This window comes from Centropristis striata, chromosome 10 (genome assembly GCF_030273125.1).
Source record: "Centropristis striata isolate RG_2023a ecotype Rhode Island chromosome 10, C.striata_1.0, whole genome shotgun sequence".
Classification (NCBI taxonomy): Eukaryota; Metazoa; Chordata; class Actinopteri; order Perciformes; family Serranidae; genus Centropristis; species Centropristis striata.
The window spans coordinates 31,261,494-31,273,871 of record NC_081526.1 but is presented as its reverse complement, the minus strand read 5'-3'; the positions used below and the strand labels follow the sequence as shown (position 1 = coordinate 31,273,871).

Below are 12,378 nucleotides of genomic sequence, written 5' to 3'. Positions count from 1 at the left end.
AGCCGGTGGCTTCGCGCAGAGACAAAAAGCCCCTCAGGTTTCAGAGATCATAATTCTCCCCAATAGCTTCAACTTTTAAAAGGTGCAATGTTTAATTTGAGCCTGTGGCAATGCCTCACACCCCGACCCCTCGCATTCTGTTATGAATTATGACACAGGATAGATTGTTTTTTAAGTTTACAGCCCGGCTCAGTGACAGAGAACTGCTAACCAATCAAGTGAGTGTGAAGGAGGGAGCAAGAGGTGGCCGCAGGAGCGCCCGACGGATTGTTTGTTTGTCGGCGTCCGATCGGCTGTGTGCAGACGCTGTGTTTGATTTCTGTGCTTTGCTGTACACACACATATTCACTGCTCAGTCTGCATTGCTACAGCTTGTCAGGCTGCATTTTTAGCGTTGCATTGTTGATGCCCAACACACAGTTACCACTCTCCAGTGGTTTGTTTTTCTCCCTATAATGAAGATGGAAAGTGTTCACCGAGCAGGAGAAAAGAAAATGCAAATCAGTAAAGATAGAGAGATCAGGTGTTCAGCAGCACAGTAACTACTACATTTATTCAAGTACTATAATTAAATACAAATCTAAAATACTTGGACTTTGTCTCAGCATTTCCATTTAATGCTACTTGTACTCCACTACATCTCAGAGGTAAATATTGTACTTTTCATTATTTTTGTCCAACAGCTTTAATCACTTTTCAGATTACATCTTTTCATCCCCTTCCTGTAAATATATCTCCGGATGTGCTGATTTTGAATATTTGTGATAGACAAAAAGGGGAAGTGTTCCTTTAAGTGTTGAGAAACTTCTCTGACTTTTTAAGCTAAATAAACTCTTTTAAAAAAACGTCTCGGATCAGCTGTAAAATGCATCGTCACAAAGCTGAAAACAGCTCTTTTCTCTGACTTTTAAGAGATACGTGGTTCTCACAAGACAGGACAGCCACAGTACAAACAAGATGATGATCTTATAAAATATGATGCACTGCTGTAGATGAAACTACCCAACAGTATATAAAGAAGTTACAATTGGCAAAATCTAAACACTTTAGCATTCCAGTGGGCAACCAGCGGACTACCTATCTGAACTTCTTGCAGCCTTTTTTTCTTTAACTCATAAGAACCCAGACCCAGTTATCCTTAAAAAAAAAAATACTACCCCTAAATGTCAAAGATCTGTGATGTGACATATACGTTACATTGTGCGTTTATTGTTTATGATATTTCTTATTTTAAAAATGGAAAAAAACTAGACACATTTTCTGCTTACAGAGACACAAATTTGCCTTTTTCTTTTGCATCTCCATAACATATCAACATTTTGACTTTAATTTGTTCAAGAAATATGGTCAGAACAAGTTAAATGCAATACAGGACACCCTATTAATGGATTCGAATTGTTAAATGGGTTTAAACTTATCACATCGAACTAGGCGATCTAAGGAATCCACTGGTGCCAATAGATTATTTTCTCCATTGGTATTATTATTATTTTTTCTCCACTGGTACCAATAGATTATTTTCTCCATTGGTACCAATAGATTATTTAGAAATTAATAATCATTGTATATCCAGCACTGTACTGTGTTGCTGGTCACCTTGTCTACTTTATTTCCTCATCATTCTGCCCCCTTAAATAGAGAATTGGGGGGTTGAGAGCAGTGGATTTTTAGGGGGAGATAGCGGGTCAACAGTAAAAGCTACATAGAATTGGTATTACTATAAAATTGCAATTCTTTGGCTATAGCCCAGTGAGCTCAGGGGAGATGAGCCCAATGTACTGGGAGCAGTACATCGGAACGCCAAGGGGTTAAATACAAAATGGAAAAAAATCCACCCTGCAAATGCTTTTTTTACACTAACTGCATGATCATGAATTGGAAATATATACCATAGCTGTGGGAGATTTGTGAATGGTAATATATCATCCGTTATTGTAAATCAATTTTAAAATCATAATCCTGCTAATAATCCTCATTTTGGCTAAATATGTCGGTACTCTGATTGTCCTTTTTTCCCTGTAACTTAATCGGAATACATGTTCCTATTATTTCATACTAATAAGCTGCTGAGATGCTTGTTGTACGCAGGAGGGAGGGAGGGGGGGAGCATTTGACCTTAAACAGCCAGGGTTCCATGGAGGTCTTAATCCAGCCATGAGCGCAGGTGGTGAACCACTTTTAATTTTGATTTTAATTTAATAGCCCTTATATGCTGTGCCGTGCTGGGCCAGCTGGCCTGTGTAATTAATCAGGTGATGACATTCCTCATGTCAAAAGAATACGGTATGAAAGGCAGACTGACACATTGTTATATCTGCGTCAGTCTGAAGTTACATGCTGAGCAAAGTGCCAAACATTCAGTAGGTGGTGATCGAGACATTACTGTGTGTTCTGATAACTGCTCAGGGGTGTAGGGTTCCCACAGTTTTTTTTTTTGTGTGTTAAACTATGTGAAGTTGCAAATTGTTAATACTTTGTTGTTTTTTCACTTGTTTATTTGCTAAAACATATAAGGAAATGCATATTGAATATTAAGTTAACTGGTTCTTATTTCTATCTTATTACTTAAACGGGACAGATGCATGTATATGTATAGGGCTTTATACACTGTATGTGTGTAAATGTTTATATGTTTATGTACTTCTGTTTAATGGTGCCTATGTGAGTATGTATATGCATCTAGCCTACGCTGTTGTAGTTTATGTTGTTTATTTTTTTTCCGTTCGAAAAGAAGAATTAATAAAATGAAAAAATGAAATGAAAACATTTCTTATATTTCTTGTTTATACTGCTGTTTACTGTTGTTTTTTGCTATCCACTTTTCTGCTGTAACTCTCCCTGTAAATTCTCCCTGTTGTGGGAAATCTTAATCCTAATCTAAATCTTAATGGTATTTTGCATTTTAGATTCTTACTGAAAGACCTGAGGAGGGGTATAGAAATATAGAAAACATCTAAAGGGGGCTACAGCACCTGTCAGTTGTCAAGTTATCGGACAAATGACAAAAAAGTCACTACAAATTATTAAAGTTAAGAGTTCAACACCTAAAAATAAAATAATAATTAACAAAATTGGATAACAATATATTAAAATATATAAATAACTCAGCCTCTTGTGCAGAAATTGCCGTATGACTCACTGGAAAGACAAACAGAATGGTTTTATAATAAAATAATTAAAAAGCTAATAAAATGTTAAAGCAGGTTTTTGTTTTGATCCTATAATCAAATAATAATAATAAAAAATCCCAGATTTTTGTAATCATATAAAAATAAGCAACCTGTAAAATACTTGTGCAATGAATAATGCTCTTTGTTAAACACAATACAAAGAACTGCATGTGGTTCTTTTCAGAACATATTTTTGAAACAAGTTTTCATGGCCACATCAAAATGTTTAATTTGTAATTTTTTAGCGTCATAACCATTGAAATGTGACAGAAGTGTCAAGCAAACAAACAAAACCATTTCACCAAATTTCAATTCACACACAGCATGAAACTTGTGTATTTCCTATTGTATAAAAATAAACGTCAATATACAGTTAGTGCCCCATTATATTGGCTCTGAAGTCAGCACCCAGCAGAGCAAACACACTAACTCCTCTGCATCCCTTTTGTCTGCGTCCATTTGCCCTCCATCTTTGTGCGACAGGCACCAAGACTGCAGCCAGTCAGTGTCAGTGGCCTTTTTCACACTGAGCCAGTCCCTACCCAGGCAACTCCCGGCACACTCTGTGCCCTGAGCCAGGCCAGCGGGAGATCCGGAACGGCTCAAAAGGGCCAAGGCACAAAGGGCCAGCTGCTTGCAGAGCATTGGCTTTACATAGAAGGAAGCAGGGCTTACTGAATGTACTGGATCATCTTTTTATTCTGTCCTCGGTCCAAATGAAAAATTAGCGGTGGAAACAGGAACTTATTGAGAATACATTTTGATGATGTTTATGGAGAATGTATGGATTATAATTACTAAGGTGTCATCAGTGGTGCAATGTAACTTAGTACATTTACTCAAGTACTGTACTTACGTTCAATTTTGAGGTACTTGTACTTTGCTTGAGTATTTCCATTTTATGTAACTTTATACTTCTACTTGACTACATTTTGGGGCAAATATTGTACTTTTTACTCCACTACATTTAGCTGATAGGTTTAGTCACTTTTCAGGTCGAGATTTAATATAAATATTTTAGACAAAAAATAGATTACTTCATAACAGTATATTAATAAGCTGAAATGAGCCCTCCCTTGAGAAAATAATAACATTGCTCATGGTCATGGCAAAAATATGAGACCATCTTTTTTCTTCAATGTCTTGCTCATTTTAATGTTTGGTACAACTAAAAGCACATTTGTTTGGACAAATTTAATGATAACAACAAAAATAGCTCATAAGAGTTTAATTTGAGAGCTATATCTAGACATTTTCCATGTTTTTCTTGTTAATAACCAGAATGGTTACTAAGAAAACCATGGAAAATGGAAAAGATATCAGCTCTCAAATTAAACTCTTATGAGCTATTTTTGTTGTTATTATATCTGTCCAAACAAATGTACCTTTAGTTGTACCAAACATTAAAATGAACAAGACATTGAAGAAAAAGGGTGGTCTCATCAATAATAATAATAATAATAATCTAATAATATATTTAGAATATAAAAACAACCTGAGTGGGTTCATTCTACATAACGAGTACTTTTACTTTTGCAGGGTTTGTACACTTTTGTAAATTGCATGTTTTAGATGAGTACTTACATACTAAAAGGGGGAGAATTCACTTAACCATACCAACAGCGATGGTATTACACATTTAGGAGAAAGGGTATTTTTCAGATAGGCTACAGATAGGAACATGTGATTTTCTATGGTCTATAGATGGATATTGTCAGATAGCAAGAAAAATACAGTAAGAATTTCAAGCATTTAGAAGCACTTTATCCAAAATCAAAGCACTTTTTAAACCTTGAAAATACAACATTTAAATTCAAGCATCCGTACTAACCATGCTTTTGATACTTTAAGTACATTTTGATGCTAATAAATGTACTTTTACTTCAATAAGTTATGAATGCAAAACGTTTACTTGTAGTGGAGTAATGTCACAGTGTGGAAGTAGTACTTTTACTGAAGTAAAAGATCTGAATACTTCTTCCACCACTTGGATTCACTCATTGATTAATTATGATCAGTCCACAATCAGCTAGCAGTCCTCAGTCTCATCCCCGTCTTTTCTCAATGACATTATTTGAAAGACAACAGACTGTCCACTCACATTTCACACGCTGCCACTTCAACTCTTCGTTTGCGTGTTTTGCTCGAGTCAATTCCAAAACCTTCACAACACCTAGTGCCCCTAACTGACAAGTGGCATTATGTGACGCGAAAGTGTAAAACTGCTCTGACACGGTGAGCCACACTCATTGTCTGCATCAACTGCACACAGCTCAACTTAAGCTTAGAGCAGTGGCTTATGAAGGCATGCAAGTGCACCGGCAGGAGTGTGCAAACACGTCACCGAGGCTCATAAATATCTCATTCTACAAGGGATTTTATGTATGCATTCTTATGAGAGCTTACACTGAGTGTTGACGTGCAGTAAGTGCATTAAATATGGCTGCCTGAGAGCTGCTGGGCCACTGTGGTGAGGAGAAAAAGCAGTTGTGTCTGTGTGATTAAGACCATTTTTTTCTTTTTCATAATTAACTTAAAAATACCTGTATTGTGTTACTTATAAAATTAACTGATTTGAGAAGATGGTTAAGGATTGTGACATTATTAACCAGAGACATATTATTTTTGTTGTTGTTGTTGTTGTTTTTTAAGCTGGACTGATTCTCTCTGAAATACTAAGATTCCCCAAGTGTCCCCAAGGGAAAAATTTGTGACTCATTTTCAAGTACTCGAAACATCTGAAAATTGGTTCACAGAAATTATGAAATATCCTTGAAATATTCTAATTTTCTATTTTACCCTGACACATAAAAATGCATACATAAACCTAGGTGTGTATTTGGTAGCAGTGATGTGTAAATGAAGCTTCATTTACCTTATTATTCTGAGCACCACTAGATGGCGTTCTTGATATAAAGAAAAAAAACAGCTATAATAGTAATTTCCACCATTTGTTGAACAGAGCGCCACTTAGTGTGCTTAAAAAGTAAAGAATGGTTCATGAAGCTTTATATGCACATCACTGCTCAAGACAATTTATAACCAACTGAAAAACAATGGAAAAGTATGACGAGGCCGGCCATAATAAATACAATATCGATTTCCCAAGCTCAGCAAAAGCATGGAAGTCATGTCCATATTACATACGATAGTGTTTCCATGCATATTTGTTTATGTGAGATTCACCAACAAGATGCCAGAGAAGAGTTTGGCCTATCATTATAAGACTTACGCACAGTATCGAAACATGTTTTTTACAGCACCAAAGCCGAAATAACAGAAAAAATACTATACTGAGTAAGGGTGAAATTATTGGTCGACATTCTCAAAAAAATTGATGAGAAAGTTAGATTTTGATTATTTTAATTGTTTATTATTTGTCGGTTACATCATCAAGTATGCTTTTCTTGCACCTAATGTAGTTTTCAGGAGCGGAGCTGTTGAGGGGTGAGCCATCGTACATCGCAACTATCTTTGCTGAGAGTTTTGGGCCAGACAGTGAAGCGTCGCGTCCCAAAACTCAAAAGTATGGCAGTATTTCAGAGGATCAGCCGTAAGATTTGTAAAGCAGACCTTGCATATAACAGGAAAATTCGGTCATGTACGAACATCTGAAAAGAAGACACATCGGACTTGTAGCTGACGCAGACTCAGCCATGTAAAATGATTAGCTTCTCAGCTACGTCAGCTATCTATAGAGTTGTATTGGGACTTGCCATCAGAGGGTTAAAAGCTGCTTTCACCTTGTTTTTAATTGTATTACTTCACCTAATCTCTTCCTATTTACTTTCATTATTTTTATTATATTACTCTATTATTATTTTCTGTATTAGTAGTAGCTAAATCAGCAGCAATTTTATTTATTTTTTTAATAATTTTTTTTGGCATTTTTGCTTTTATTGAAAGTGATAGAAAGTGGGAGACAGAGGGGAGGACATGCGGCAAAGGGACGTCAGGCCGGATTCGAACCCGGGTCCGCCGCAGCCATTTAATAAAATACATATTTGTGAATAATGAAGTCATAAATATTCTTTATTGGTAGTTGCTTTTAAAGAACCTCCAACTAAATCTAAAAGCTTGATAGCTAAAGAAGAGCCAGTAAGTAATTGTGCAATTAATGAATCGCTTGGTCCACTAATCAATTATCAAAATAGTTGTTAGTTCAAGCCCTAATGCTGACCTGTATTGTTATAATTTCTTGTTGCACTGCTCTCGCTTGTACTGTTCTCTCATCTGCTCTTTTATCACAATTTCTCTCTCTCTCTCTCTCTCTCACGCACACACACACACACACACACACACACAATTAACTGCTCTTTAAAATGGACATATTGCATTATTATGCTATCAAATTATCATTAATTCTGTGATATTAAACTGTCTTAAAATGACAATATCGTTAATTGCAATTATTTCTGGCAAAAATAATTGTAACAGTATGACATTTGATTATCATTTCTTTTTTTTTGCTTTCTTCCTGTGTAACTAAGTTGAAAATATATATATTTTTAAAGAGTAGTTACCCTGATAATTTTGCATTGATAATCTATCAGTTATTTATGAATGAAAACACATTGTTTACAGAGTTCAGCTGAGTGCTTGACGTAAAGAACAAAAGTTCTTCCTGCTAAACTACTTTAACTGTTGATGCACATTATTCACCATTTGTATTTCTATTGAATAGAACTTGTCACCAGCCTGGACTCTATTAGGGTTTAAAGCCCTCCTATCAACAGGATCTTTGTGATGATACATGGAAATTAGAGTGTTGGTTAATAAAGGGAGGATGAGCAGTTGTGACTTTGCTTTAGCATCTGGCCCAGAGCCAGCTGAGCATCTGAGGGGTAGTGCAGACAAACACCTGCATGTTTCTTCATGAATACAGACATCCAATTTACACGTCCTAAGAAACTAACAACCCACCACCTGAATGCATGAATATGTGACTGCTGCCAGCAACATCATAAATATGCTTTTCACTGACATATTTATGGTCAAAAACATCATAAATATGCTAAATCAAAGTGATGTTCAGAGTTGGATTTTAAGTGTCAAGAATTTCTGTCTCTCTTACTTTGTTTCTACCCACAAACTATCACAATAAAAGCCTTTCAGTGAAAGCTGCTCTCCCCCGAGGCGACCCTACTGGGGAACTGTCATTCCCAAGATGCTTTGTCACAGATGCTCTTTTTGTGTAAATTAGAAAATGATTATCATAGAAAGAAAGGTCAAACTGTCTGATAGGGAAGGCCAGTTTTTTTTGTCTTTTTTTCTAAGTTTAAAGTCACAGGCAAACTCAATATGATTGCATACTTAAAATAGTATAAACATGCAAATTAAGATGCATTAAATCAGGCAGGACACCTGACCTGTGATTGGATTATAATAAAATGTCTTAAATGTAATTATCTGAAGACTTTGGAAGAATAAAATGAGCTCTCATAGCTTTGTAGATCATCTTTGCAATGTAGTTGCTATTTACACATTCAAATAATATGACATTATATAAATATGTGATTTAAAACATTGGATTTTTCTCTTAAATAAAGCCTGACCAATCATTTGACTAATATTATCAGCTAATAGCCTTTTACATTACATATCGCTATTCATCAATACTGGTGTGTATTTTTCTGGATATGCGCTAATATGAAAAAAAATTTTTGCAGAACATATAATGTAAATAACTATGCTTTCTGTTATTTAGAAATTGTGTTGCTATTTATTTATTTTTTATTTATTCTATTTAAATTGTCAGAATGTTTTCTGATACAGAACATACAGTCCTGACATTTATTCATCTTTTTATTTTTTTAATTAATTTCCCAGTGTTCCTTTGTATAATTGGTTGACATATATCGTATGTATTACATATAATAGTGAAAAATATTCTTAAATAAAGTTAAAAAAGGTGCATTCTTCATACCTTAGCATAGTCAAATCAGTGCAATAAAAAAATCACTATATCTTCTGCTAAACACTGAATACATCTTCTCCCATATCAGTTGTTCTCTACTTTAAAGTCATACTTAAACATTTAAACATCTCTCCTCACAAAAAAACCCTCCAAAGAAACAAAACACCACAGCAGGAGAAGCATTTCCTCAGCTGCTGACATTGTTGTAAGGTCCAATCTTCAGATATGATGGAGTGGCTTTAAAAACTCCAGGCTGGCAGTATTGATGTCTAAAGCACTTTAGCAGTATCTCTGTCTCCCTCACAAATACACACATGCACACACACACACACTCCACTTCCCCTTCCTGGTAAAGTACAGGATGTGCGGATGGAGAACTAAGCAGTTTTTTTTTTGTCTCCTCTGCTGTTGCCAGGAATGCTTTATGGGCCATGTTAATATTGGACTTCTCTTGCTGGAAAGATTGCTTGATTCAATCAAGCAAGTCACTGCCTTGTAAAGTCATTACACTTTGTGCAATGTCATGCGTTCTGGAGCCAGTGGACAGTCCTGTGTTCTGTCCCGGCATTAGGGAAGTGGCCTAGCGAAAGCACGTGTGCGTGGCGCGTCAGCACCTATAAATAGCTATCTCCAACTAACATAAACACTTTACAAAAATCAATTAGAGATGCATTTTCCATAACCAAAATACAGCATGCTGTCCTTGTCAACTTGTGCTCCGGGCAGACTTAGAAGTACACGACTTGACTCACTTTCCCATAGAATTTGCACAAAGCCCGAGGGTATGAGATTGCAAAAGACATGAGAGGAGAAGATGAAGAGATTGTGAGGTAGAGAGGGAGGGGGAAGTTGATATCAGTGCAGGATATCAGAGGAAGAAGAAAAAAGACGGTGACCTCGCTGATATAATCTCTTGCAACTGTGTCACTTTTTTAAGAGGGACAGAAGTGCTGCAGGGAAAACTTGAAATATGCAAGAGGGAGACCGAGAAGAGAGTGAAAAGAAAACAAAAACAAGAGCAGAAGAAGAGGCAGGAAGTACTTTTTAAAGCCTGAAATAAGCAGAGTCTTACCTGTTCAGAGGTTACGGCTGGTGGGACGGAGAAGTGAGGAGAGTCAAAGGGTCCCGGGGTGGTCTGGGTGGTTGGGGGGGTCTCGGTCCGGCTCGAAGCAGGGCTGGAGGGTGGTCCAGGAGAGGGGAGGAAGGATGGAGTGACAGGGAGCAGGGAGATGGGGAGGCTAAAGGGGGGAGAAGAAACGCTGCTTGCCTCTCCCTCCCTTACTCTCTCTCTCTTTATCTCTTTTCTCCCTCCAACATACACACACACACGCGCTCGGAGGCAGACACCAAAACCCCGAGTCACTCAGATAATAGGCAGAGAAAGAGTCTTTACATTTACACGCTCTGCCACAGGGGGAGGATGGGGTGAGCTCTCCTCCCACTCTCCTCCAGGCAGCCAATGGGAGGCTGCACAGAGGTGTCCAGGCAGCCAATGGGAGGCGAGGCAGCCGGTGCCTTGCCCCAGCCAATAAGTGCAATAGCTCATATCCAGTTGAAATAATTACAATATGGAAGGAGTGGTGAAAAGCTTCCCTTTTTCTGAAGGACAGAGCAGGCGTTGCAGTCCAGCCAGTGAGTGTGATTTAGCGCTGCCACAGACATTAGAGTGATTAGATTCTGGGCCACTTAACCCGGCACACAATATCACTGCATGCTCCTCTGCAGACCTGGCAGAAACCCTGCCGCCACACTGAAAAAGAGGCTTCAGTCAGCTGGAGTTGGAGTATTACTCATGTGCAGAGCCACACATGCACAAAGGCAGCAACACATGATGGCACATGCAGGCATGTGTTCACATTCACAGGATCTCACACACACCCACATAATCAATTCCCTTCTGCCACGTACAGTACATTTAAACTGAGCATTCCCCTATCAACAGCACCGAGCGGAGAAGAAGGAACAAAATGTGAGATTTCATCAAGTGTTGTTGCCCGTGTGTTCACTAAGGAGCGTACTTCACTTCCACAAGTCTTATTTTATTTCCCCCCCGCTCAATCGATGGCTCTGGCAAGCACCCAGCTTGATAAATGATCAATGGTGAACTGTCAGGTTGAGGAATGAAAGGCACATCACCATTCCACTCCTCCTTCTGCACAGGGAAGTGAAGGAAAACACCAGTTATACAGTTAAAGCAAGACCAGTGCAAAGAAGCGGCACTTCTCCGTTCTTTTTGTCAGCTCGGCGACTTGCTGAAAGGTAGATTCTGTGAGGGATGGAGGGAATTCTCAGGGGCCGCCAGCTGTGGGGGATTCAAGGTTTTTTTATGTTTTGCTGTGAAACTCAAGGTTTTTCTTTGTGATGTTCACAAGCTTGAACAATAACTTGTCTTCACTGTGAGAAAGAAAGTCCCGAAGGAAAATTATCCAACCATTGCTAACCCACTGCTCAGGGTGGCGGGGCGCTACAGGCTGACAAAGTATGCACTGGACAAGAGGCGGGGGACTACCCTGGACCGGTCGGCAGTCTATTAGAGGGCTAACACTCATACATGAACAAAATCACACTCATATTCACGCCTATGGGCACTAACCAGCATGTTTGGGACGCAGGAGGATTCCCATGCAGAGTTGTGAAAGCCATGAAAGACGTGGGGTAACCTTTGGATTTGAAAAGTGAAGCCAATGCAGAAGTGCCTTATACCTATATCCTTTCTAATGGCCAGCAGGCCCACTTGATTTATTACCTCAGTGGACATTTTTATAATTGGTTTATTATCTCAGTCACTATGTTTCAATTGTAGTTAGTGGTGACATCAAGTAGCCATAGCAATTATGATGGACGTGATGTTACAGAGTGAAAAGGCAAAGGTGGAAAGAGGAAGGGTGGTGGATGGGTCAGTGAAACACAAGACTTTGACCCAGGAGACCGTGTTCGTGTGAATTGTTAACTAATTGTTCCCCTCAAAAACGACAATATAGGGTGTTTGTACAGGCAGGTTAGGAGTTAGGGTTAGGGTTAAAAGCTAGGGTTAAGAGTTAGGGTCAGGAGTTAAGGTTAGGGTAAGGAGTTGGGATAAGGAGTTAGGGTTAAGAGCTAGGGTTAGGAGTTAAGGTTAGGATAAGAAGCTAGGGTAAGGAGTTAGGGTTAGGGTTAAGAGCTTGGGTTAGGAGTTAAGGTTAGAATAAGAAGCTAGGGTAAGGAGTTATGGTTAAGAGCTTGGGTTAGGAGTGTGGGTTAGGGTAAGAAGTTAGGGTTAAGAGTTAGGGTAAGAAGTTACGGTTAGGGATT

General features: G+C 38.2%; 1 protein-coding gene across 4 annotated transcripts in view; it reads right to left on the bottom strand.

The window, feature by feature from the left end:
- The window catches only part of LOC131978736 (poly(rC)-binding protein 3), a 99,159-nt gene extending 88,729 nt beyond the window's left edge, over nucleotides 1-10,430 (bottom strand). For 2 of the 4 annotated variants that reach the window (XM_059342462.1, XM_059342463.1), the window contains exon 1: nucleotides 10,160-10,430. The gene's annotated coding sequence lies outside the window, so the exon portion shown is untranslated. The remainder of the gene's footprint in view (nucleotides 1-10,159) is intronic. The other 2 variants (XM_059342464.1, XM_059342465.1) reach the window with 1 other exon arrangement.
- Nucleotides 10,431-12,378: the final 1,948 nt, after the last annotated feature.